The sequence below is a fragment of the Coregonus lavaretus genome (genome assembly GCF_964263955.1).
Source record: "Coregonus lavaretus genome assembly, chromosome: 24".
Lineage (NCBI taxonomy): Eukaryota > Metazoa > Chordata > Actinopteri > Salmoniformes > Salmonidae > Coregonus > Coregonus lavaretus.
The window spans coordinates 37,450,595-37,478,397 of record NC_140011.1 but is presented as its reverse complement, the minus strand read 5'-3'; the positions used below and the strand labels follow the sequence as shown (position 1 = coordinate 37,478,397).

The following is a 27,803-nucleotide window of genomic DNA, read 5'->3' as shown; positions in this document are numbered from 1 at the left end:
TCCATTCCCCCTAGTCTTTGTTCAACGAGTTAGTGCCTACAAGAATACGCTATTTCCATTGCTCTCTATAGCCACAACATTCTCAAAGTAGTACCATAACTATGGCTGAAATAGGCCAGTCCATACAGTAGAGACACAGAGGCGCAGCATCGGAAGACTTCGGGGAACGGAACAGACCAGGCCGGGGGTTGGCGTTTGAGAAGTCAATGAGAGAAGTGAAAAATTCTTCCTTAGTTGTTAATTTTCTCGAAATCTAATAATCTTATAAAGTCAATCACAGTGTTTTATTAAAAAGTGTAATAGACTACTGAGATGGTATTGAAGAAAATATATGTTGTTTCATCATCTTGTGATGTTGTGGTTCTAAATATTTGAATGTGCAACCTAATCCAGTGATTGTCATGCATTGTGAGGAGACAATTATGCTATTGTTGTTATATTTTACTGTTAAAATAGGGCTACTGAATTATAATTTGTTATAATTTTTTTTCAATAGAGATGAATTTGCCTGCATCTTTATTTGCTCTAATATCATAGGCTGTATTTATTTGGGGCTATTTCACCACCGGAATAAGTGAAAACTCAAAACACAGCTAGATCACTAACTCTAAAGATAATACCCACTCATAGTAGCCATGTATTAATCTAACAGTACATTTCATGTCCCAAAAAACTTTGCAGTTGTAGCATACCTTCCAATGAGGCCTATGCACTCACAATGGCCAATGCACATTTTGCGCACTGCATATTTCAAAGCCATATAAAATATATTCGTAAAATAGTTGCAATTTGAGCTCATAATTGAGAGTTGAGAAATAAAAGCTATACCTACAGAAAGCTGAGAACATCCTCTCTCCATCTGTGACAACAGGAAAGCTGTGTTTTCCCAGCAATTGGATTTTAAAGTGTTATACAATCAGAAAAATCAGCTTTTTTTCCCAGGGAAAGGAGAGAGTCAACAGAGCAGCAGGCCCTAGCGAATCAGGGGCAGGCAGGCAGATGCGTTCATTAAAGGAATCATGAGGATAATGTACTTTACTGTTTGACCAAATCATGGTTTTAGCCTCCTAAAAAAATAGTATGCTTTTAGTGAGGTGAATGAATGTGCAGCCTACACACCGATGCAACCAATATATTTTTTTACTCCCACAGCCGGGTGTCAAAGGGTCGCAAAATACGACTAAAGCCCTGCCTTGTAGGCGTTTCACTATAGGAATACTCTCGAATTTTCGTTTTACTTCAGTGAAAAAAGGCCACCATCTTTGCCTAGGCCAAGGCTCCTCTCTTGCTTTCTCTCTCTCCTCAGCAGGGCAGCCCCAGAAAATGTGGCCTGCTACACAATTTTATTGATTGGCTTTTTATTTATTTAGGCAATTACTAGTTAAAGGAAACCCTGCGCCCCAGTGGCTTTCCATAGCCCCCCTACACACACTGCGGAGCGCTCTGTCTATTGTGCTGACACAGTGCAGTGCAGTGGAGATATTGCCTACAGATTTTGTACCAACCTGTCACTCAATCATTTCAACTTATTTTCCTATAGGGACATACAACTAAAAGTGAGGGGGTACAACTTTCAACTGAGGGGGCTAAGCCCCCTTTTGGAGGCGGCTACATGTCAGCTGTACACCTCACTAGGCGATCTCACTTATTCTGACTAGAAAGGGGGAAGGTCAGTGAGATGCGGGAATAGCTCAACCGTGATTGGCTGAGAAAGTGGGGTGACTTGTAGGTACCACTAAGGTGAAAAAACAAGGGGGGTTGGGCAAGTAAAACTAACTAATAGTTCAGGGGTAATGAAACTGCTAACAAAGGGCTGGTCTTTTTAACACTTCTGAAGTTTGTAATTTCCACTTAGAAATGTCAGACTTGATTTTCCCTTAGGAAACAATTTTCAACCCCTACAAAAAATGTATATGAATTATAATACACATAATACTTCACATTTCCTGTTGCTGCAGGATTATTTTCCTGCATTAGCAAACTGGCTCAAACACAGCGTCTTGCATATCTGTACAATACAATAACCCCTACATCTTCATTCCTTTGTTTTTTTATGTAATTTATTTGAGGTGTAAATATTGATCTGTAATGATGTACTATACTCTGGCATTGCATTGACAAACTGTGAAATACTGTAATGTTTCTCGTTGATGTGACACGGTGTAGTGGGGATGAGAGGAGAGGGATGGTTGGATAGGGGAGGAGGGGAGGATAGGAAGAGAGAGTTGATCGTTGGGACAGAGAGGTGGTTCATGTGCCATCCTGCCCCTTTGGGCTGGCATGTCAGAAGCCTTGTGTGTGTGTAGTCCCGTGTAGCTCAGTTGGTAGAGCATGGCGCTTGCAATGCCAGGGTTGTGGGTTCGTTTCCCACGGAGGGCCAGTATGAAAAAAAGGTATGCACTCACTAACTGTAAGTCGCTCTGGATAAGAGCGTCTGCTAAATGACTAAAATGTAATGTAAAATTAAGATCCTACTTGTTCAATGATATAGGATAAGCCAAAATCATGCATCTTGTATGGGAAATGACATGCTACAAATACACACTGGTTCTTGGGACTTTGTCTTGAAAACTGTGGGCCTGTCTTCCATGTAGGCCTACTGTGGAAATTGTGCTGTTATTTACTGCTTTGTCTACCTAGAATACCACACCTCAGTCCCCACTACTGGGACAAATAAACCTATTCTATAACAACGTCACAGCATGTACTTCCAGTCAAACGACCAGACAGCCCCCTTGTGTTCATAATATTCAGGCGCGCCATCAAATATGAATTTGTCTCCCTGTCTTTATTATCATGAAATAAAAAAGTAAATTGACCTCTCATCATTCGATAACGTAAACTGTGTAGTTTGATCAAATTTACTTGAAATCAATCCGGTATTATAGCAACAATGTGTCGCCTTTGAAAAGCCTATTGTCACGGTGTCATATAGACCGCAATAGATTGATAGCCTAATTTATGTTGACTTCAGAGCCGCAAACTGCTCACAGCCAATAGGCGCTCTGTGGGCAGCCTGGCAACAAGAAATGGCTCTTTATTCATTTTACATTTACATTTACATTTTAGTCATTTAGCAGACGCTCTTATCCAGAGCGACTTATAGTTAGTGAATACATATTTAATTTTTTTATACTGGCCCCCCGTGGGAATCGAACCCACAACCCTGGCGTTGCAAACGCCATGCTCTATCAACTGAGCTACATCCCTGCCGGCCATTCCCTCCCCTACCCTGGACAACGCTGGGCCAATTGTGCGCCGCCCATGAGTCTCCCGGTCGCGGCCGGCTGCGACAGAGTCTGGATTCGAACTAGGATCTCTAGTGGCACAGTTAGCACTGCGATGCAGTGCCTTAGACCACTGCGCCACTCAGGAGCCCATTCCATGCATGTAGGTCTACAGGAAACATTTTCGCGCCAACATTTAAGCACAGACGCCTTCACTTCATTGAGCCTCACTTTTGACAAAGGAGATAGCCTACTATATATAAACTGCTACATAATTCTACTAACTGGGTGAGTTTAATCTTCAAAACAAATTGCTATAATTTATTATTGATTATTTTGTATATTTATTTTCTGTGGCTGTGTTTTTGCATGGTGATATGCATAGCCTAAACTGAAAGTACAGCTCAAAATAGCACTGCTGGACTTAACTACTGGCTGCTCAGAAATATTTTGTGGTGTCTAAGGAATTTATGACTTTGCTAATGGTTGCAAATGGTCTTAGAGGATGTTGACTCAGCTTAAAGGGAGCATCTGGAGAGCAGTTCTATAAGGGGCACCCTAAAGCAGAGGAAGTCTGTTAGGTGGAGTCCTGGGATTGGTCTGTAGGGGAAAACACCCATATCAGGTTACATAGGATATATACTATGGGTTAAAACAAAGGACGGGGAGAATAACATATTTAGAGTTTGGGTCAGGTTATTCTCCAGATGTCTGCAGATATCTGTAAACTTACGCTGGAATCCTTTGATATAATAAACCTTTATAATCAAAGTACAGTGTCAGCGGATTTCCTTGTTCTCACAGCATAATTAGCATCGTTTTCTCGACACCACATAATGGCGATGAGGTATTGGTCGTGTTGCGTCTTTTCATGGGCGCCGAGCTGACTTTCGCTCCGGAGTCCGGCAGATAAGGGTGAGTTTTCTCACTACTTTGGGCACTGGTTAGTTTGTGTGTCTGTGTGTGTGCGTTGAATGAATGCACCGTTAAGAACTTGCGTGTGTGCTTTGCTGTTATTTGCTGTGGGGTAAGAGTCCGTTCTAAATTTCTAAATTTGTTTGTGCTGGTAACAACGCAAACAGGGGGGAGTGTCTATAGGGATATTTTACTTGAATAAAATTAAAAAATAATACAATGAAGGAAAGGCCAGGAACTAAGGAAAATTTATACAAATTAGGGCATCGCGAATCTATGGGAAGCCCTCAAATGAGGCGATCATTAGGATGGGCCGAAAATCCTAAAAGCGCATTAGGTTGCTTTTAGGTCAGTCCCGGGGACTGGGGATTGTGGTATATACATTCGATTGCAAGTTACCGCTCGATTTATAGTTGACGAATATACTCGAGGTAGCAAAAATTTAGGAACAAAGGAAAAAAATGGCGCGATGGTAGTAGCATGCTTAGAGGTCCGTAGGAACGGAAATAAGCCTCTTAAACTGTATGTATGTGTGTGTAGGATTTGTGTTCTGTTTTGTGTTGGTTTGTGAGCTCTGTTAAGTGTTACTGTTTGTATATGGGGGAACAGAATGGAGGTACAGCTGGTCTGTCTACTTTCTGTTGTCTAGCTGGGAGAGAGCTGCTTGAGAGCTCCTTCCACTCTGAAATCGCACTGGTGAATGAACTACGCATGCGTGTGATTTTATGAGTTTAGAGTTACGTAGAGCAAATGTGCCACTCCCCTGCCTGCAGTGAGCTGCTGGGAGACGCAGACTCAGAGCAGACAGAGAGGGAGGGGGAGATTTAGACACTAATAGTGTTCTGTTTGTTAAATCGGCTGTTGCTTAACGATGAAACTATTTGATTGAGATCTATTGAATTGATAAATGAGAGATATGTTGACGGATAAAAAAAATAAAAATAAAGAATTAAATAAATAAATAAAATGTTATTGAGTTATTCCTGAGTTAAGTTGTTTGCTTATTTCTTAGAGCGAATGTGAACGGAGGGGTATTGAATGGTTGAAATACCCAGTGAGTGCATAAAATACTAAATTCTTGTCTGTTCTTTGTTCTTCTGTGATATGAGAGACGATAAGAAGGAGGAGACAGAGAGAGAGAGGAGGTGCTGACGAGTGCATAATGCGACAGAGTGTGCTGCAACGGATCAAGTCAAATAAAGGCTAGTACTGTTCTATTCACAAAACTTACCTTCCCATAGAGGATATTTTGAGTGCCTAGCATATTTGATGTTATGACAATTTGACAAGGACTTGGCAACAGACTGATCAATTGATGTAATTAAAAATTGCATTTTGGAGTTTTTGTGCATGAGTGGGTTTGATTAGAGTTGAGTGGGGAAATCGAGCACTGACATTATTCTGTAAAATTAAGGTAATTGGGTGCTTATTAAGCAATTGGTTTGTGAGTGCTGTAGTGTTGCTGGATTAGAGGTCTTTATTTTTTGGATTGCTCGGAAGTTGACTACTTTCATTTACTTTTCCTGATCGGATGTGGTAAGATGGCCACTAATCAATAATTTGGTAAAATATAATAAAATAAAATAAATTGATACAAATAAATACATTGATGAATAAATTAATAGATTGATTAATTGATTAATTAATTTGGGGAGGGAAAAAAAGAGAAAAGAAAAGAGGGAACAATAAGCTACATAGTCTAAAATAATAGAATAATTCACAATAAAGGAATATAAAAGAGTTGTTACAAGGGGGAAAAAGGACATAAAAACTATGAAAGTAATTACTCCTGTTGATGTAGTAGAAAATAGTAATCCTTTAATTAATGGTATTGCAAGGTTATCTGGAAAAGGGAATAAACGTTGGCATGACATTTAACAACCATGGCCAGTGGAAGGGATTCTTAACCCTGACGTCATCAACATGATGAAAGTGCTTGAATAATAGAGAGAGGAAAAGCAGAAACGACCATAAAGATGAATCCAAAACTCCAAAAGTAGGAAGAAAACGAGATGTCTGGAAACTAAGGGTGGAGTGAGGTTCAGGAAGATGGAACTTGAAGATGATGAAGATGATGATGATCAGAGTGATTGAGAGGAGATCATGGGTGGATATGACTCTGTGATCAGAAGGAAGTTGGCAAGAGAGGAAAGAAGGGGTGATGGAAGTTAAAGGAAGAAGAAGGATACTAGAGATTCGATCTCTGATGAAAGTGAAGATGGAGAAAGCGATGAAGATTTGGAGATTAAAGGTGCTTTATGTTAGGGAGGATTTTATCCTACAATGATTAGCACAGAAGAAATAGAAAGAGATATAGACTGATGCGTATTATGCCTGGATAAGGGGAATAATTTAGAAGAAGTAAGAAAACTGGAAGAACAACTCAAGAAGCTGAAGATACAGAAGAGAAAAACTGCTGAGAAAAGGATCCCAAGAATTGGAGAAGAATAATAAATTGAGGCAAGGAAAGAGAGCACAAGTAAGAAGATGATGGAAGATGATATTTCGAGGACAGAACCTAGAAAATAAGCCTTTGAAGAATACCGATATGTCAGATACAGTGGGGGAAAAAAGTATTTAGTCAGCCACCAATTGTGCAAGTTCTCCCACTTAAAAAGATCAGAGAGGCCTGTAATTTTCATCATAGGTACACGTCAACTATGACAGACAAAATGAGAAAAGAAAATCCAGAAAATCACATTGTAGGATTTTTAATGAATTTATTTGCAAATTATGGTGGAAAATAAGTATTTGGTCAATAACAAAAGTTTCTCAATACTTTGTTATATACCCTTTGTTGGCAATGACACAGGTCAAACGTTTTCTGTAAGTCTTCACAAGGTTTTCACACACTGTTGTTGGTATTTTGGCCCATTCCTCCATGCAGATCTCCTCTAGAGCAGTGATGTTTTGGGGCTGTCGCTGGGCAACACAGACTTTCAACTCCCTCCAAAGATTTTCTATGGGGTTGAGATCTGGAGACTGGCTAGGCCACTCCAGGACCTTGAAATGCTTCTTACGAAGCCACTCCTTCGTTGCCCGGGCGGTGTGTTTGGGATCATTGTCATGCTGAAAGACCCAGCCACGTGTCATCTTCAATGCCCTTGCTGATGGAAGGAGGTTTTCACTCAAAATCTCATGATGCATGGCCCCATTCATTCTTTCCTTTACACGGATCAGTCGTCCTGGTCCCTTTGCAGAAAAACAGCCCCAAAGCATGATGTTTCCACCCCCATGCTTCACAGTAGGTATGGTGTTCTTTGGATGCAACTCAGCATTCTTTTTCCTCCAAACACGACGAGTTGAGTTTTTACCAAAAAGTTATATTTTGGTTTCATCTGACCATATGACATTCTCCCAATGCTCTTCTGGATCATCCAAATGCACTCTAGCAAACTTCAGACGGGCCTGGACATGTACTGGCTTAAGCAGGGGGACACGTCTGACACTGCAGGATTTGAGTCCCTGGCGGCGTCGTGTGTTACTGATGGTAGGCTTTGTTACTTTGGTCCCAGCTCTCTGCAGGTCATTCACTAGGTCCCCCCGTGTTGTTCTGGGATTTTTTCTCACCGTTCTTGTGATCATTGAGATCAGATTGAGATCTTGCGTGGAGCCCCAGATCGAGGGAGATTATCAGTGGTCTTGTATGTCTTCCATTTCCTAATAATTGCTCCCACAGTTGATTTCTTCAAACTAAGCTGCTTACCTATTGCAGATTCAGTCTTCCCAGCCTGGTGCAGGTCTACAATTTTGTTTCTGGTGTCCTTTGACAGCTCTTTGGTCTTGGCCATAGTGGAGTTTGGATTGTGACTGTTTGAGGTTGTGGACAGGTGTCTTTTATACTGATAACAAGTTCAAACAGGTGCCATTAATACAGGTAACGAGTGGAGGACAGAGGAGCCTCTTAAAGAAGAAGTTACAGGTCTGTGAGAGCCAGAAATCTTGCTTGTTTGTAGGTGACCAAATACTTATTTTCCACCATAATTTGCAAATAAATTCATTAAAAATCCTACAATGTGATTTTCTGGATTTTTTATTTTTTATTTTGTCTGTCATAGTTGACGTATACCTATGATGAAAATTACAGGCCTCTCTCATCTTTTTAAGTGGGAGAACTTGCACAATTGGTGGCTGACTAAATACTTTTCCCCCCCACTGTATACTTGAGATGGAGCATATCCTTGGATTTCAAAATTGGAAGAAATTATGGTGGGAACATAGTCTGCCATATGAGACATTAAGAGACTTGGCTAATCTCCTTGGGATTCCAGATATGGAATAAATATTTCAGAGAGTGGGACTTAATAGATATGTGGGGACTGAAGTGAATGACCCTGAATTGTTGGCTGCAAGTAGAAATAGGCTGTGGAGAGCACTGAAAGATACGTTTCCAACAAATGTGCATTCTGACAACATTCTGATTGATCCACTAGGACAACAAGAAAATCTGAGAGCGTATGTGTCAAGAGTTCATCAAGTGTGGAGAAATATTGCTGGAAATGATCCAGATGTGAGTGAAATTGAGAAGTCAATTTTGAGAGCTAAACTGCAGAGGGGACTGCCCTCACCAGTAAGGAGCAAACTGGTAGAGGTGGTTGGACTTGGAAGCATGACAAAAGGTGTCTATAGAGATCATATAGCCCATCAAGTGGATCTGTACAGGAAAAATGAACACAACAAGAAAGAACAGGACCAAGAAACTCTCAGAAAACTTAATGAAATACAACTGGGGGAGAATAAGAAGGAGAAAGAAAAGCTTTGGTTATGAAGAATCAGTGTGCACCAAATCAACAATCACTGCCACAGCTTCAACTGAACCAGGTCAAATGCAATTGTACCAGCCACCAATAGTGGTACAAGTTGTTTCATATCCATAGACAGTTTCTGGAAAGACACAGAATTGGAGAGGAAGAGGACGAGAAGGCTTAGAAAGAGGAAGAGGAGGAAGATTTAAGCCATACTTCCAGCAATATTGAGAAGTGTGTTATGATTGTGGACAGGTTGGTGACTTTGCTGTGAGTGTAATGGGCCAGAAGGAAACACAAGAGGGAATTTCAGAGGAAGATACAGGAGCAAGTGAAGATCATCTGGAGGACAGGTGAACCCTTATAGGGGAAAGGAGCAAGGATTCTAGGGGTGCCTAGAAGATCCGAAAGGGGGGTGTCAGCTGGTAGCACCAGTTAGGGGAAAAAATTCAACAATTGAGGTGAAAATAAACGGACCATTGGAAGTGATGATGGATAGCAGAACGGCTTTTATATGTGTTCAGCCTGAAGAGGTTACACATCTCACTATGTCAAATTAACTAATTAGGACAGGGATTTGAGGGAGTGAAACAGTTGATTACTCTTAAGGAACCAATTGAGCTCTGCTATGAAAATTAGAAAATTACAATACCCATACTGGTATCAGAACGTATACCTATTGCATTGTTGGGGAGAGATGCATTGTATAAGTTGAATTGTACAATAAGATGTCCACCAGACGGCTGTCTGGTAGAAGTGCCAAAGGAAAAGGTTTACCAATTGTTGATGACAGAGATGGATTAGTCTATATTATTCTGGATTGGAAATCTCAGTGAAGATTTTTGAAGCAGGCTAAGATATGGAAGAAATTTAAGGGGGAAAAATGCCAGATGCGAGGCTTCTGGAATATCCATTTCAATTCAGCTCAAGTATTTCAAGAATGCTGCCGAATTGAACTCAGAGGAATGGTTGAGTCATCAACTAAAGAAAGTTCAACTCAGCTTATGTTGAATTATTTTAGGACCACAAGGAGCAGCTATGAAGATAAACACAGATGATTATCTGGATAAAGAATTGGAGATTGAGAAGAGTGTGCAACATGTAACCTAGTTGGTTTCATGACAGAAGCAGAGAAAGCTGTTTTTGTACTGATGGAAGAGAATTGGGGGATTTGGAGGAGTGAATATCAGTGATTTCTGAAAATGATGATTTTGGCTCAAGGACAAGGAGAGTCATAAGCTGTAAGGATGACACATTAATCTATTTGCAGTGTGAAGATGGATTGAGAATCTATTAAAGAGGAGATGTTGCAAAAAGTTCAAGAATGTTTGTGATATCAAAGTAGTACTGATATTGGATTTGTGAAATCAGCCCAATTGAGGTGAAAGTTGAACTTTGGACGAGGAGGCAGACCTCCTTGGAAGAATCAGTATCCATTGAAAGATGAAGCAATCCAAGGGATTGAACCAGGAATTGAAGGACTTTCAAAAGCAGGTGTTTTGAAGACAATAGAAAAAATCCTTAGAGTAGGAATCAATTGTTGTTTTGGGAGAAACCATTAGGGGTTGATAGTAGCGCCTCTGGACCTATTAGGTCTGATGATTTAGGAAGCTAGGGATTAGCTAATGTTGCAAGGGGGGAGATTAGGAGAAAGATCACAAAGGAGTAGGGTTTTTGGGAACCATATTTGCTTGAAAAGATTGACTATGTCATAGGAAGGTGGACAATCTGTCTGAAAAATAAGGTTTACAGGGGGTGACTGTTATTCTTGGTTACATTCCTACACCAAGAGGTGCATAAGATGTCAAACTAAGCTAAAAGATGCTCAATCGTTTGCCAAGTTTTTGTGTAAAGAAGTCATAAGCAGGTGGGGACTTCCGGATCACATATCCTAAAATTAGTGGGAAAGGAATTTGTGGATAAATCAGTGAAATGTATTTGAAAAAATTAAAGGGAAAGGAATTTGTGGATAAATCAGTGAAATGGTTTTTGGAAAAATTAGGGAAAAAGTCAGACTAAAAAGTTATGGAAACTAGGGTTGAAGGAACTCTAGGACAGTCAGCTCAGCTTCAATGTTAGTAACAGAGAGAGAACAGTGGTGAAGGGAAATTTAGAGTTAAGTGGAGAGATAATTATTGAGAAGAAGTGTTGTTATGAGGACAAGAAGTAGAAGCTGTTTCACCCAGTGAAAGGAAGTATATTTTGTACAACGATATGAAGTGGAAGAGGGTTATGAGTGATTGCTAACTTATTTTGAGTAATGTTAGAGGGAAAAATTAGGGAGAATACTATCATGGAGGTACAGGATGAGTTCTTTGATTTTAATGGAAGATAATAAGATATATCTGATCAATACTGCTCGTTAGGGAAGAGAGAAACTAAATGGAAGGCATATGGATTTGATTCTTCTGTTTGGAAATTAAAGATGGATGGGCAGGTAGGAATCTTTGGTTCAAGCAGTTACCTCATTCTGTAAGATCAGTGAGGAATCTTGAGGGTCCATGTGTGTTGAGAATTCCAGCACCAGGAACATGGGGTTGAATCTTAGAGAAGGTAGCTCAACCTCTATCAAGTATGTGTCAATCTTATGCTTTATTATGGCTGTTGTATCAGCAACAATCGTTAAGAGATAAAATAATGTCGTTGTGGAAGCATTTGTTTAGGCCTAGGTTTAAGTGTTATTGGTTAAATGAATTAACCTGTGTGAATTTGTTAAATGGAAGGAAAATCAGTTAACAGCGCTTCATGAAGCATTGGAGGGGAAACCAGTGAGGGCTCAAAGCTGTTTTTGTTAAAATAAAACATATGATGGAAAGGGGATGTTTAGGGGAATATCAGATGGTGATGATTTGATGACTTTGGGGTAAGCATGAACATAAGGTTAGTAATGAGAAATATAATGTAACTTTTGATGTTTAATTTAGTAAGAAGAGAATGACTTTGATGGTGAGAGAAGTTTTTGCATGGTAATGTGACTATTGGGAATTTTAGAAACATCTGGGGTTTGTGGTGAGAAATAATATATTCTTACCCTATGGATGGAAAGGATGTTGTTACATGTTGAAGTTGAAGCTTCCATATGAGGTTTTTAAAATTAAAAGATGGGAAGCAAGGGAAAGAGATAAATCTGATTCTGAAAGAGAGAAGTTTCATAGTCTGGGAAGGCTACCATTGGAGGATAAGTCTAGGAGAGAAGTGGGGACTTTTTCCATGGTATGGTGTAACATTTTTGGAAGATCAAATATATAATATTACCTATCATTTGAAGGGTTTTGCAAATGAAACGATAAGACTCAAAGGAGTATTGATGGATAGATATCAATTTTGAATTTTTCACATTTTTAAATATTATGGTGATTTTAGTATTTTGTGATGAATCAAAGGGGGGAAATGGAATGTGATTCATTTTATATATAATTTTATATATAATTTTTAGTTGATATTGATGTTTTAATTTGAATGTGTTGTTTTGCAAAAGATACTGTTTGGTCTTTTCTTTTCATCCAGAAGCATATGTGGGAATGTGTAGAGGGGATTCAAATACTCAAACGGGGACAATATGAAGGGACAATATGAGTGGAATGGAGGAAGTGGAACAAGGAAGGTGTGGAAATGTTCAGATTCCATCATCGACGTTGCATTGGAAGTCGACACTGCTGAGGAGATGAAGTGTAGTGGACTACATTCCAGTGTCTGCAATGATATATAGACATATTTGCATGTGTAATACATAATTTGTGTCATATTCTTTCTGTATTCATTTTTGAAGAATGATATTTGCTGTTATTGGGTACATGTGGGGATCTCAGATGTTTTTGTTTATTTCGTGGATGCTTAGGGATATTGGGTCTAGGCAGGGATAGAGAGAATCCACAGGAGGGTCCGATGGGTTGACCAGCCTGAATGTGGACAAATTTGATTGTATTTTGTTTGCTGAGGCTTTCATGTGTATTCAAATTGCATCATAGTTTAAAATGCATTGATAAAGATTTATGAATTTATCTGGAGTACTTAGGTGGTTGCCTGGGGCAGAGGGGCCGTGAGAGAATTTTACTGTCTTGATTGATTGAGGGATATTTGGAAAGAAAGCTGCCAGACAGGTTTTTCGCTCTCACACTCCATAAAGATTTGTTCATATTTCATAGAAAAAGGTGTTTACTCTCCATAAAATTTGGTTTATTGTTAAAGTTACTCAATAATAGATTTTTTTTTATTTGTCATAAACCTATTATTTTTGTTTTCGAGACTTAGTTAGTCTCGAAGGGGGGAAATATGTGGTGTCTAAGGAATTTATGACTTTGCTAATGGTTGCAAATGGTTTTAGAGGATGTTGACTGGGAGCATCTGGAGAGTAGTTCTATAAGGGGCACCCTAAAGCAGAGGAAGTCTGTTAGGTGGAGTCCTGGGATTGGTCTGTAGGGGAAAACACCCATATCAGGTTACATAGGATATATACTATGGGTTAAAACAAAGGACGGGGAGAATAACATATTTGGAGTTTGGGTCAGGTTATTCTCCAGATGTCTGCAGATATCTGTAAACTTACGCTGGAATCCTTTGATATAATAAACCTTTATAATCAAAGTACAGTGTCAGCGGATTTCCTTGTTCTCACAGCATAATTAGCATCGTTTTCTCGACACCACAATTTCAAATAGCTTCTTGTGAGTCAGAAATGAATAAGAATTAGTTTATTAGGCTAATTTAATCATCTCGCTTCAGGGCACTTATTCTATGACCGTCTCTTCAGCTGTTGCCCTGTTGCTTGAATAAAAAAAATATAGGCTATATTTCAATTGCCTAGCTGTATTGTCGAATTTGTTACATGTTTAAACTGATAGAATAATCCAAATGAATAGGCTACATGAATTTGCCGCCATACAATGCAACCAAACCAAACATCGTTCAATGGGTCTGTGCAAAGAGCGCCATCGCTCAAGTGTAGCAACTGGCTACTTTCTTGCACGTGTTAATATGTCACGATTTGAACACACTGACTGCGTCATTGCGCAAAATAGTATGCAGCATCATCTAGATATATGTGCAACAAAAGTTCAACATTCACCTTCTGCTACCATTTATGTCAACCCGTTTACGCATTAAGTTTGACGCATATGTTCGATAAATCCAACATATGCACCACACAGACCGCACTGCAACTGCCTCTCCTCTGCAACGTAATGCTGCAAGGCAAACGCAGCGTTCCATTGGAAATTAATGACCTTCTGGTGTACCAAAACGCAAAGCAGAGTCGGTGTGTTCAAAGCCTCAGAACCTCAACGTGGTGTTTGTTCTAAGATCAGAGACACTGGTCCGAATACCAAGGATTTAGAAATACACAAATGTGTGTATATATATATATATATATATATATATATATATATATATATATATATATATATATATATATATATATATATATATATATATATATATATATATATATATACACACACAGTGAGGGAAAAAAGTATTTGATCCCCTGCTGATTTTGTATGTTTGCCCACTGACAAAGAAATGATCAGTCTATAATTTTAATGGTAGGTTTATTTGAACAGTGAGACAGAATAACAAAAAAATCCAGAAAAACGCATGTCAAAAATGTTATCACTTGATTTACATTTTAATGAGGGAAATTAGTATTTGACCCCCTCTCAATCAGACAGATTTCTGGCTCCCAGGTGTCTTTTATACAGGTAACGAGCTGAGATTAGGAGCACACTTTTAAAGGGAGTGCTCCTAATCTCAGTTTGTTACCTGTATAAAAGACACCTGTCCACAGAAGCAATCAATCAATCAGATTCCAAACGCTCCACCATGGCCAAGACCAAAGAGCTCTCCAAGGATGTCAGGGACAAGATTGTAGACCTACACAAGGCTGGAATGGGCTACAAGACCATCGCCAAGCAGGTTGGTGAGAAGGTGACAACAGTTGGTGCGATTATTCGCAAATGGAAGAAACACAAAAGACCTGTCAATCTCCCTCGGCCTGGGTCTCCATGCAAGATCTCACCTCGTGGAGTTGCAATGATCATGAGAACGGTGAGGAATCAGCCCAGAACTACACGGGAGGATCTTTTCAATGATCTCAAGGCAGCTGGGACCATAGTCACCAAGAAAACAATTAGTAACACACTACGCCGTGAAGGACTGAAATCCTGCAGCGCCCGCAAGGTCCCCCTGCTCAAGAAAGCAGATATACATGCCCGTCTGAAGTTTGCCAATGAACATCTGAATGATTCAGAGGAGAACTGGGTGAAAGTGTTGTGTTCAGATGAGAACCAAAATCGAGCTCTTTGGCATCAACTCAACTCGCCGTGTTTGGAGGAGGAGGAATGCTGCCTATGACCCCAAGAACACCATCCCCACCGTCAAACATGGAGGTGGAAACATTATGCTTTGGGGGTGTTTTTCTGCTAAAGAGACAGGACAACTTCACTGCATCAAAGGGACGATGGACGGGGCCATGTACCGTCAAATCTTGGGTGAGAACCTCCTTCCCTCAGCCAGGGCATTGAAAATGGGTCGTATGTGGGTATTCCAGCATGACAATGACCCAAAACACACGGCCAAGGCAACAAAGGAGTGGCTCTTGAAGAAGCACATTAAGGTCATGGAGTGGCCTAGCCAGTCTCCAGACCTTAATCCCATAGAAAATCTGTGGAGGGAGCTGAAGGTTCAAGTTGCCAAATGTCAGCCTCGAAACCTTAATGACTTGGAGAAGATCTGCAAAGAGGAGTGGGACAAAATCCCTCCTGAGATGTGTGCAAACCTGGTGGCCAACTACAAGAAACGTCTGACCTCTGTGATTGCCAACAAGGGTTTTGCCACCAAGTACTAAGTCATGTTTTGCAGAGGGGTCAAATACTTATTTACCTCATTAAATTGCAAATCAATTTATAACATTTTTGACATGCGTTTTTCTGGATTTTTTTGTTGTTATTCTGTCTCTCACTGTTCAAATAAACCTACCATTAAAATTATAGACTGATCATTTCTTTGTCAGTGGGCAAACGTACAAAATCAGCAGGGGATCAAATACTTTTTTCCCTCAATGTATATAGGCTGAAGAAGATCAACTAGAATTTATATTTGAAACATAAGGCAGGTGAGTGTGAGTCGACAGGTATGAGTACCCCATGGTTTAGTACATCGGGAATGATCTAATTTCTGTTTAGATGTAGCGCGTTATAATTGATGCTACAGACTGTAACCCGATGTTAATGCCAATAGTATATTGGCCGAAGTAATGGAAAATGTTATGCTTTATGTCTGGTTAATAAAAGTCTTATAGGCATGTTGAAATGTTGTATAAGTCTAACATCCAGTACAAAAATACCCATACACTCTCTAAGTTCGTCACTGAATACATAGTGTCAGTTTTAGAAGCCATGTGGTAACCGACTTTCACCATCTGGCTCATTCGAGACATAGCCTTGTCTATACTGAGGTACTGGCTTCTGAACATGGCAGAAGACAAGATCATTAATTACGTTGTAGCCTACAAATGATGGTGTGAGGGTCTGGCGATGCTCAGCTCCTTTTAAGTTGTAGACTTGGAACATGTGACAGGCTGAAATCACCAAGCGCAAAAATATGACTTGATTTCAGATGTGACAAGATGGCTGATATCTAACCTTCGTGAAATTAAAATAGGATTATAATAAAATCAGGTGGAAAATCAGATCATAATTGTCACCATGTTTAGTAGAGGGGATTTTTAGTTTATGTCAATGATCAACATGGATGAAGTAAAACATCTTGAATCCCCAGCAGCCTGGCAAGCATGATTGCGGATATTTTCAACACAACAGTATTTCAAGGAGTGACACTATCTGAAGCTATCCTCTGTCCCTTGTTTATATACAGACCCAAGAGTATCAGGATGACTACCCAGAAGAGTGCCCCAGTGGACCGGTGAGTTACTCACTTTTCATTGGTTGGATCATCTGAGACATAAACCTGTATGAAGCAGCTTTCACAAACTTCCTCACTCAGTTTCCCTCTCATCTGAGCACTGGATGGGGATCAGAGAATACATTACATGGTATATTGGTAATTACTCAGTAATAATAACCTAGGAATGACGTGTTTCTTTGGGATTCATTACATTAAGCACCACTAGGGAGTGAGTGTGTTGTAGGAGGGGTTGTGATGTGGCATGTGAGTGATGTCCTCTATCCCCCAACATAGGCTGTGCTGTGGCCGTCATCATCTTCATCCTGGGACTGGGGACACTGCTGCCATGGAGCTTCATCATCGCCACAGAGGTACCACAACTTCTCTGTCACACCCACCCACCCACACAGCATCACTGACACGGAGGTACCACAGCTTCTCTACCTCATCACAACCTGTCACACAGACTCACAACAAAAATTGATGAATATAACACATTCAGGCAATACGGTCTAATATTAGTTTGCTCTGTGATGAGAGTAGAGGGCTTGAGCTAATGTCACCTCTGTTCTCCCATTGTTTTCTGCTGAAGTATTTTGACGACCGACTCAAAGGGACCACGTCAAGTAATGGAACGACCCCACTTACTAAAGACTACAATTTTGCCAGCTGGATGACTCTTCTAGCCCAGCTGCCCCTGTTCACCCTGGCCAACTCCTTCCTGTATCAACGGTGAGCAACGTACTACAGGGTTTGAATGGGAGGTATAGTATAGTATAGTGGTCTATCTCAACCGTATTTTTCCTGTGTGGCGGTAGTATCAAAGAGAAGGTCCGGATTGCTGTCAATATGGTCTCCATCCTCTTCCTCTTCCTCCTCACTGCCATCATGGTCAAGGTGCCCATGCAGCCCCACAGCTGCTTCTCTATCACCATGGTAACTATCTGGTTCATCAACTGTGAGTTGGTTCCCGACCGTCTTCATGTCTGTGGGTCCGGTTGCATATAATGTAATTAGTAATCATATAAGTAGTAGCATCATTGTTTTGACTGTTTGCCTGATGAAAATGTGTTCTGAGGAGATTTCATGTGTAAATACACCCATTTCTCACACATCCCCTCTCTCTCTAGCTTTTGGGGCAGTGCTCCAGGGCAGTCTGTTTGGGCTGGTGGGTCTGCTCCCCCCGAGGTACAGCACATTGTTTATGAGTGGTCAGGGATTGGCAGGGATCTTTGCTGCCCTGGCTAGTCTGTTCTCTATCCTCAGTGAGTACTACCACCTCACTATGCACAGTAGCAGTGAACACAATGATACACACACGCACATTCAATCAACATGCCCTCCTTTATACAGTAATAGTCTCCCTAAAACAGGTATTTTATGGTATTTGCTCATAATGTTATTCAAAAATGCCTTACTTTTCATCATAACAGGAAGGGCAGTTTCAAACTGTAGTAAACATGTGTTGTGCTTCATCTTCACTCAACCTAATAAACTGCTCACCACATCCTGTTTGGCAAGAAATATCTCAGCTGTGCCTGCCAGGATAGATTTTACCCTGTTATTACGTAAATTGTGTTTTCATCCTGATTAATACTGAGTTTCTCTCTTCCACTCTGTGTAGGTAAAGCAGACAAGGCCAGTGCTGCTCTTGGGTACTTCATAACCCCCTGTGTGGCAACACTGCTCACCCTGCTTAGCTACTTACTACTGCCACACCTGGTGAGTGGCTACAGCAGTGGCATGACAGGAGGACAACAGCCAGTTCATCTACTATTGCTTAGGATATTACAGAGGAATGTACTCATAAGATGTTATGTTTTGTTCTGGGGGTTTGCCCGGTTTTACTTTGAGAAAAGTAAGTTTCAACATGACCAACCTGAGACCACAGACGAGCTTCTCAAGGGAGCCGGTAGGTTTGGAACACTCTCTTCCATCCGTCAACTAAGAGGATCTACAGTGAGGGAAAAAAGTATTTGATCCCCTGCTGATTTTGTAAGTTTGCCCACTGACAAAGAAATGATCAGTCTATAATTTTAATGGTAGGTGAGAGACAGAATTTTTTAACAGTGAGAGACAGAATAACAACAAAATCCAGAAAAACGCATGTCAAAAATGTTAGAAATTGATTTGCATTTTAATGAGGGAAATAAGTATTTGACCCCCTCTCAATCAAAAAGATTTCTGGCTCCCAGGTGTATTTTATACAGGTGCACAGTCTTAAAGGGAGTGCTCCTAATATCAGCTTGTATAAAAGACACCTGTCCACAGAAGCAATCAATCAATCAGATTCCAAACTCTCCACCATGGCCAAGACCAAAGAGCTCTCCAAGGATGTCAGGGACAAGATTGTAGACCTACACAAGGCTGGAATGGGCTACAAGACCATCGCCAAGCAGCTTGGTGAGAAGGTGACAACAGTTGGTGCGATTATTCGCAAATGGAAGAAACACAAAAGACCTGTCAATCTCCCTCACCCTGGGGCTCCATGCAAGTCTCACCTCATGGAGTTGCAATGATCATGAGAACGGTGAGGAATCAGCCCAGAACTACACGGGACGATCTTGTCAATGATCTCAAGGCAGCTGGGACCATAGTCACCAAGAAAACAATTGGTAACACACTACGCCGTGAAGGACTGAAATTCTGCAGCGCCCGCAAGGTCCCCCTGCTCAAGAAAGCACATATACAGGCCCGTCTGAAGTTTGCCAATGAACATCTGAATCATTCAGAGGAGAACTGGGTGAAAGTGTTGTGGTCAGATGAGACCAAAATCGAGCTCTTTGGCATCAACTCAACTCGCCGTGTTTGGAGGAGGAATGCTGCCTATGACCCCAAGAACACCATCCCCACCGTCAAACATGGAGGTGGAAACATTATGCTTTGGGGGTGTTTTTCTGCTAAGGGGACAGGACAACTTCACCGCATCAAAGGGACGATGGACGGGGCCATGTACCGTCAAATCTTGGGTGAGAACCTCCTTCCCTCAGCCAGGGCATTGAAAATGAGTCGTGGATGGGTATTCCAGCATGACAATGACCCAAAACACACGGCAAAGGCAACAAAGGAGTGGCTCAAGAAGAAGCACATTAAGGTCCTGGAGTGGCCTAGCCAGTCTCCAGACCTTAATCCCATAGAAAATCTGTGGAGGGAGCTGAAGGTTCGAGTTGCCAAACGTCAGCCTCGAAACCTTAATGACTTGGAGAAGATCTGCAAAGAGGAGTGGAACAAAATCCCTCCTGAGATGTGTGCAAACCTGGTGGCCAACTACAAGAAACGTCTGACCTCTGTGATTGCCAACAAGAGTTTTGCCACCAAGTACTAAGTCATGTTTTGCAGAGGGGTCAAATACTTATTTCCCTCATTAAAATGCAAATCAATTTATAACATTTTTGACATGCGTTTTTCTGGATTTTTTTGTTGTTATTCTGTCTCTCACTGTTCAAATAAACCTACCATTAAAATTATAGACTGATCATGTCTTTGTCAGTGGGCAAACGTACAAAATCAGCAGGGGATCAAATACTTTTTCCCCCTCACTGTACAAGATAAGACATAATACATATCAGTCTTATCCCCGCCTCACGAAAAAAAGCACCGGCTTTGCTGATAACTACCTTAGAGGAAAAATGTACTTACTACAACTGTGATATATGGTTGTCTCACCTAGCGATCTTAAGATGAATGCACTAACTGTAAGTCACTCTGGATAAGAGCGTCTGCTAAATGGCTAAAATAGGGGTGTCAAACTCATTCCACGTGTCTGCGGGTTTTCGGTTTTTCCTTTCAATTAAGCCCTAGACAACCAGGTGAGGGGAGTTCGTTACTAATCAGTGACCTTAATTAATCAATCAAGTACAAAGGTGCAGCGAAAACCTGCAGACACTCGGCCCTTCGTGGAATAAGTTTGACACATGGACTAAAATGTCAACATTTAAAACTATTAACGGGGCCTCCTGAGTGGAGCAGCGGTCTAAGGCACTGCATCGCAGTGCTAGAGGCGTCACTAGAGATCCGGGTTCGATCTCGTCCGGGTTAGGGGAGGGTTTGGCCGGTTGGGATGTCCTTGTCCCATCGCACTCTAGCGACTCCTTATGGAGCTGTACAGTGTTTCCTCCGACACATTGGTGCGGCTGGCTTCCGGGTTAAGCGGGCAGTGCGTCTTGTTTCGTAGGACGCATGGCTCTCGACCTTCGCCTCTCCCGAGTCCGTACAGGAGTTGCAGCGATTGGACAAGACTGTAACTACCAATTGGATATCACGAAAAGGGGTAAAAATCCCCCACAAAAAAACAATTAACAAATACCATATAGAGGAGCTATTCATAGTTAATTCATTTACATTTACATTTTAGTTATTTAGCAGACGCTCTTATCCAGAGCGACTTACAGTTAGTGAATGCATACATTTTCATACTGCCCCCCCATGGGAAACGAACCCACAACCCTGGCGTTGCAAGCGCCATGCTCTACCAACTGAGCTACAGGGGACATGAAGTGTTATGTGAAGTGATTTAATACTAAGTATAGTTACAGTATGTTTTCTAAACTAAAAGGCCTAAAACTATAAGTACTGACTATTTTCTCACTTCCTCTGAAAGACAAAGAAAAAATAGCGTTGGTCAATGGCGACCTGAATGGCTTCAACAATAAACCCATAATAACCAATGGTGATCTTGATGCCAGTGGGACCAAAGAAGCCCTGTTCATGATGGCGCATCTGTCTTGGCAGTCTTCAAAAAGGTACCTTGTCCTGTATCCAACTGTCATTCAAATCTCAATTCAAATACTATTATTTTCTAACACTTTGTTTGATACTGTTGTACAGATTTGGCAGATGGCCCTCTGTGTGACGTGTGTGCTGGCTGTCACACTGTCAGTTTTCCCTGCTGTCACAGTAAAAGTGAAGAGTGTGTATGTAAACAAGGAGTGGGGTGAGCAAACATTTGGGATAATAATACATAATAGCCTAGTTATGTCCAGTTAAGACAGTTGTGGTTGAATAAAGCAGATAGGGCGTGGGATTTAACTTTTTTAGCATGGCTGTGCTGCAGTTGTAAATACGAGGCGGAGCCGATTGGCAGCCGAACAAAGTGCATTACACCTGTATATCTGTCTTTCAGACCGATACTTTCTCTGTGTCTGCTGCTTCATCGTCTTTAACGTCATGGACCTGATTGGCCGCAGTGTCACCTCTATGGTTCAGTGGGTGAGTGACGTCTGCCCTTTGTCCCCCTCCTTTACTACCAGTTACTGCAATAAATAGCTGCTCCAATACCTCAAACATGTTTCTCTGCCTAACGGTGTCTGTCTCTGTTTGTCTTTATCCGTCCACAGCCCTCAAAGAGAAGCGGTCTGTTCCCTGTGCTCGTGGTGTCCCGTGTGATCTTCATCCCTCTCATCATGCTGTGCAAAACTGACAACCGCCAGTACCTGCCTGTCCTGTTCTCCCATGACGTTGCCTTTGTTGTCATCATGACATTATTCGCCCTGTCCAATGGATACTTCGTCTGTCTCTGCATGTCACCTCAGTGAGTCACCAAATCTACCTGAATTTATTCAACAGTTTTGTCAAATTTTTCCCTTAACTGTTTTTGTTTAATTCAATGTAACTTGTTATTACGTTGTAGTGACAATTTGGGCAGTTTGTTCCACAGTATCATACTCCTGAGTGGCGCAGTGGTCTAAGGCACTGCATCACAGTGCTAGCTGTGCCACTAGAGATCCTGGTTCGTATCCAGGCTCTGTCGTAGCCGGCCGCGACCGGGAGACCCATGAGGCGGCACACAATTGGCCCAGCGTCGTCCAGGGTAGTGGAGGGATTCCCACGGGGGGCCAGTATGAAAAAAAAATAATGTATGCACTCACTAACTGTATGTCGCTCTGGATAAGAGCGTCTGCTAAATGACTCAAATGTAAATGTTAAAATGTATCTGACCTGTTCTCTTCCGCAGGTTGGTGAGGGCTAAAGACTGTGAGACAGCAGGGGTCTTGATGACCTTCTTCTTGGCTCTGGGTCTGTCTCTAGGGGGCAGCTCTTTCTTTCCTCCTGCGGAACCTGCTCTAGAGGCTCCTCACACCTTCAAAACCTCCAACCAAACCAAGTCTGACTGTCACAATACTCAAAAATGTATTATGAATATTTATGATTTACTCACTGAAGGGAACTAGATTAGACACATCTTCCTTAATGCCAATGCAAAGTATATGGATATTTAAAATGAAGAAAGGTTATTGTACACTGATCTACACTGAACAGAAATATCAACACAACGTGCAACAATTTCTAAGATTGTACTGAGTTACAGTTCAGTCAACTGAAATAAAATCATTAGGCTCTAATCTATGGATTTCATATGACTGGGAATACATATATGCATCTGTTGGTCACAGATTCCTTACAAAAAAAAGTAGGGGCGTGGATCAGAAAACCAGTCAGTATCTGGTGTGACCACATTTGCTTCGTGCAGCTCGACACATCTCCTTTGCATAGAGTTTATCAGGCTGTTGATTGTGGCCTGTGGAATGTTGTCCCACTCCTCTTCAATGTGAGAAGTTGCTGGATATTGGCGGGAACTGGAACACACTGATGTACACATCGACCCAGAGCATCCCAAGCATGCTCTTAGGGGGACATGTCTGGTGAGTATGCAGGCCATGGAAGAACTGGAACATTTTCAGCTTGCAGGAACTGTGTACAGATCCTTTTGACATGGGGCTGTGCATTATCATGCTGAAACATGAGGTGATGCCGGCAGATGAATGGCACAACAATGGACCTCAGGATCTCATCACGGTATCTCTGTGCATTCAAATGGCCATCAATAAAATGCAATTGTTTGTTGTCCGTAGCTTATGCCTGTCTATACCATAACCCCACCGCCACCATGGGGCACTCTGTTCACAACGTTGATATCAGCAAACCGCTCGCCCACACGACGTCGTACACGCTACGCTGTCTGCCATCTGCCCGGTACAGTTGAAACTGGGATTCATACGTGAATAGCACACTTCTCCAGCCTGCCAGTAGCCATCGAAGGTGATCATTTGCCTACTGACGTCGGTTATGACGCCGAACTGCAGTCAGGACGACGAGCACCAGATGAGTTTCACTGAGACAGTTTCTGACAGTTTGTGCAGAAATTCTTCGGTCGTGCAAACCGACAGTTTCATCAGCTGTTCGGGTGGCTGGTCTTGGACAATCCCTTAGGTGAAGAAGCCGGATGTGGAGGTCCTGGGCTGGTGTGGTTACACATGGTCTGTGGTTGTGAGGCCGATGGACGTACTGCCAAATTCTCAAACGACGTTGGAGAGAAATGAACATTCAATTCGTTGGCAACAGCTCTGGTGGACATTCCTGCAGCCAGCATGACAATTGCAGGCTCCCCTCAAAACTTGAGACATCTGTGTCATTGTATTGTGACCTTTTATTGTCCCCAGCACAAGGTGCACCTGTGTAATGATCACGCTGTTTAATCAGCTTCTTGATATGCCACACCTATCAGGTGGATGGGTGATCTTGGTAAAGGAGAAATTATCCATAACAGTGATGTAAACAAATATATGTGCACAAATTTAGAGAGAAATATGCTTTTTGTATGTATGGAACATTTCTGGGATCTTTTATTTCAGCTCATGAAACATGGGACCAACACTTTACATGTTGCGTTTATATTTTTGTTCAGTGTATATACAGTATATCTATATATAAGGTATATATATTTTTTTATACTTATTTATTATATTCCTTTTTACTGTATTGTTTTTGCATTTCATGATCATTTAAATGCCTTTTATACACAATAATTCAGCCTTTGTCTGGGGTCTATGACAGACATCATGTATTTCATTCATTCCGATGGTTAGAAAAATAAAAAGGAACAACTTTTGAATAAAGACAAAGAATGTTTTTCCTTTGTCTCTCTTCCGTCTGTTAGCTAATGCAGGCAGCAGGGCAGTAAATATGGTACCTAATGTCAAACTCCATGAGCTCTTGTCCAAGGAGCCGTTTCATGCTTGTCCTGACGAGAGGACAGTTAAATGAGTATCGACAGCGTAACTTCTCAAAGCATGCACTGATATAGGATGGTAGAGAGATGCAACATAGCATTTGAACGTGATCAAACACTTGTATCATTTGATACAGTAGTCAAACCATGTTGTCTTAGTCAGGGTTCCTCCCATAGAGTTATGCCTATATGTCTAGGCTATGTCAGGTTCCTCATAGTGATCAGTATCCTCCCAGGCCTCCTGTGTCTCCTCCTCTAGGTGTAAGTCCTGGCCCTGTTCCTGGAGCATAGCCTTGCTCCACAGCAGAACCTCGTCCAGCCCAGCCTGCTCCAGGATTAGGGAGAAACGCTGCTCTGCCTCCCTCCGGGCCTGAGACAGGACACACAACACAATTACCCTTTGATGTTATCTCCACTTCCTGAGACTGGGCACTGACAATGTGCAGTTGTAGGCACCTGCCTTTAGATGGCCTTCACTCTGGCTGAATAGTGTATACTGGTAAGGAGGGATATCAGCAGAGTTGCTACTCAATGCGGAACTCAGACTTGCCAGTGGCGCGGGAGCAGCAGTGGTCTGCGGTTTACTTCCTCCATCATGTCTGCCAGCTCAGATTGATACTCAGCACTATGCACGCTCATCTCCATCCTAAGTCACACAAAAGGAGGGCCGAGTATTGTTCAGCACAGTATTCTTCTGTGAGCTGAGCTCCCCCCATGGTCTTATGATACAGTTACACCTGTAGTTGTGTTTTTGCCGCTGTGCCCTGGCAGTGCTGTGCTGTGAGGCCTACACCTGGCTTCTGACTTCTGCTGCTCTCATTATGTAAAGACATAGCCCCCCAAAAATTAATTACAGTGCTCATAAATTTAAAAAAAAAAGTTTAACTAAATAGTATCTAAATGACAAGCACTAACCCCTTGTTATAAAAATAAAATGAAAATAAATATGAAAAATAATATAATAATCATAACTGAAATATAAGTTATAGCCTGATTCTGAGGATGGCAGGCATTCGATATGGCAGAGTTTGTTTTAAAGACAAATCCAAATATTTAAATTGGATTATTTGTGGGTTTTCACTGCATGGTGAATATGGCTCTATTGTTTTACCCACATCTCTCAGTGATGAGCTGTGTTTGGCTGCTTGGTTTAAGCTATCAACAGTAATTAGCACCCAGTATCCACGCTAGTTTCCCACACATACAAAGGGCCTGGGGATGCCTCAGTGAGGGGAGGGTGCATGATTACAGTAGTGAGAGAAGGGGAGGGAGGTCCGGGCTGGGACAGCCTGCTAGACCCGAGGTCAGGGTACCATACAATTGTACCATTTAAGCATTTTTGAAAGAAACACGAGAAATGTTATTTGTTGTGTCATCGTTTTTTGTGTTTTTATTGAATTGCTACACAACAAAACCCAGTGCTGCAGTGTCTCATTCATGCCAATGTGTTACCTTGTATTAACCATAGGATATCTCACATGTGACAGGAATTTGAGTAAAGGAATGTGCCTGATTGGCCCACTGATAGGAGTTGTTGCTTTATGCTCATCCACTGTGCAGGTGCAGTGAGGGTGACCCTGAGAGACACCAGTCTGGAGGTGAATCACGGAGACCCTGAGAGACACCAGTCTGGAGGTGATTCACGGAGACTCGGTGACCCTGAGAGACACCAGTCTGGAGGTGATTCGCGGAGACTCGGTGACCCTGAGAGACACCAGTCTGGAGGTGGTTCACGGAGACTCGGTGACCCTGAGAGACACCAGTCTGGAGGTGATTCGCGGAGACTCGGTGACCCTGAGAGACACCAGTCTGGAGGTGGTTCACGGAGACTCGGTGACCCTGAGAGACACCAGTCTGGAGGTGGTTCACGGAGACTCGGTGACCCTGAGAGACACCAGTCTGGAGGTGAATCACGGAGACTCGGTGACCCTGAGAGACACCAGTCTGGAGGTGGTTCACGGAGACTCGGTGACCCTGAGAGAGACCAGTCTGGAGGTGGTTCACGGAGACTCGGTGACCCTGAGAGAGACCAGTCTGGAGGTGGTTCACGGAGACTCGGTGACCCTGAGAGAGACCAGTCTGCAGGTGGTTCACGGAGACTCGGTGACCCTGCCCTGCTCCTTCTTCACCATGAGTCCCCTGTCCAGACTCAACATCATCTGGACCTTCGCACCCTTCTCTGACCCAGACTCCCCCACACAGGTCAGTTTGAATCCCCATCAGTAGCTATGCTAAAGGATCTGAATACTTATGTAAATGTGACGTTTCATTTTTTTATTTTTTATAAATTTGCAACAACAATTTAATCAATTTTAGAATAAGGCTGTAACGTAACAAAATGTGGAAAAAGTCAAGGGGTCTGAATACTTTCCAAATGCACTGTATGCTGATAAAGTTATAATATGCTGCTTGACGTGTCAGAAAGGTGCTGCTATGTCTGTCCTACCTCTCAGGTGATAGTGTTTGACCACGGCCAGGTGATTGAGAACCCCTCCCTGAGAGGCAGGGTGGGTACCCAGGCATCCCCTGGAGTGCTGTCATCATCCTCAACAACACACGCATATCAGACGCTGGCACCTATCGCTGCGGCTGGTGGACAAGTTAGTCCAAGTGTAATTTTAGCTACAGCACAGCAATCAGAAACATACAGTTTGTGTCACTCACACTATTGTGATGTCACGTGTTTAATTCCATTTTAGGAATCAAAACAGTATTGTACGGTCGTAAATGCAAACCGATGTTTGTATCCCGTAACCTCTGTTGTTCTCTATGACAGGGGACCTATGAGGCTCTGTCCAGATAGTCAACATCTCTTCCTGGAACTCTGGTCTGTACCGCTGCTCTGTCACCAACCTCCTGGGCACCTAGAACTGTTACGCCAACCTGTCCATATACAGCTGAGTCCCTGCATGGACCACATGCTCTTCAGTTCTCCTTCACTCTTATCTACCAACTACTTATCGAATCATACACATTCATAAGGGTATTGCTATGTTCATTAAACCCGTC

At 42.0% G+C, this 27,803-nt stretch overlaps 1 pseudogene across 1 annotated transcript; it reads left to right on the top strand.

Moving 5' to 3' along the window:
* The first annotated feature begins 17,085 nt into the window (after window positions 1-17,085).
* On the top strand, window positions 17,086-22,852 carry LOC311099854 (equilibrative nucleoside transporter 2-like; annotated as a pseudogene). Its single transcript, XR_014615724.1, has 12 exons — window positions 17,086-17,157; window positions 17,379-17,518; window positions 17,605-17,744; window positions 17,917-18,051; window positions 18,411-18,550; window positions 21,472-21,528; window positions 21,614-21,719; window positions 21,909-21,994; window positions 22,123-22,316; window positions 22,352-22,355; window positions 22,466-22,641; window positions 22,740-22,852. The product of XR_014615724.1 is annotated as an equilibrative nucleoside transporter 2-like (transcript).
* The last annotated feature ends 4,951 nt before the right edge of the window (window positions 22,853-27,803 follow it).